Source organism: Salvelinus namaycush, unplaced genomic scaffold (assembly GCF_016432855.1).
Source record: "Salvelinus namaycush isolate Seneca unplaced genomic scaffold, SaNama_1.0 Scaffold278, whole genome shotgun sequence".
Lineage (NCBI taxonomy): Eukaryota > Metazoa > Chordata > Actinopteri > Salmoniformes > Salmonidae > Salvelinus > Salvelinus namaycush.
The window spans coordinates 255,001-256,221 of record NW_024059652.1 but is presented as its reverse complement, the minus strand read 5'-3'; positions in this window follow the sequence as shown (position 1 = coordinate 256,221).

The following is a 1,221-nucleotide window of genomic DNA, read 5'->3' as shown; positions in this document are numbered from 1 at the left end:
CTTTAGAACCAAAATGGCCGCTCTGTGTGTATATTGTACTGCAGTGTACGACCTTCAGAGAGAAAACCATTGACCCAAGGGGCCCCAGATGCCAACCCCCCAAAATGACCACCTAACCACAGTCACACCAGTCAACACAGAAAAGCACTCGATAATTTGATGACAGTCGTTTGAGTGATGTGTGGCAGAATTAATAAATGTAAAAGTACTTGACGCTACACTCCTAGTGGGATCAGATCCTCCACTCCTATCCTATACTACTCCTATAGTCAGTTTGTGTCCTAGTGGGATCAGATCCTAGCACTCCTATCCTATACTACTCCTATAGTCAGGTTATGTCCTAGTGGGATCAGATCCTCCACTCCTATCCTATACTACTCCTATAGTCAGTTTGTGTCCTAGTGGGATCAGATCCTAGCACTCCTATTATATACTACTCCTATAGTCAGGTTATGTCCTAGTGGGATCAGATCCTCCACTCCTATTATATACTACTCCTATAGTCAGGTTATGTCCTAGTGGGATCAGATCCACCACTCCTATCCTATACTACTCCTATAGTCAGGTTATGTCCTAGTGGGATCAGATCCTCCACTCCTATTATATACTACTCCTATGTCCTAGTGGGATCAGATCCTCCACTCCTATTATATACTACTCTGATAGTTAGTTTGTGTAACTCTTTTCATAGCTACTTTTATCCCATTTTGTCCAAAAAGGGGCCTTAAAATATATAGACTTGTATATAGACTTTTCTACTTTGTTATTGACTGTACGTTTGTTTATTCCATGTGTAACTCTGTGTTGTTTGTGTTGCACTGCTTTGCTTTATCTTGGCAGTTGTAAATGAGAACTTGTTCTCAACTGGCCTACCTGGTTAAACAAAGGTGAAATAAAAAATAAATAAAATGCCTTATGTTTTCTAGGATAATGCATGAAGCCTTTCTTTGTCCTAGCTAGGCTTCCTTCCTTCCTCTCCTCCAGCTCCAGGCTTCTCTCCATGTGAACAGTAAACTGGTTCTAACTGCAGACTGCCTCCAGTCTGTCCTCAGGTCATCCCTCCATTACAATCAGTCTAATCACAGACAGGCTGCTAGCTCTCTGGCTGAGGAGCCCAGCACACCGGGGTCTGTTGTGAACACGCACACACAGCTGCATGTACATGCACACACACACACACACACACACACACATGAACGCTTGCAAACACACACACACACA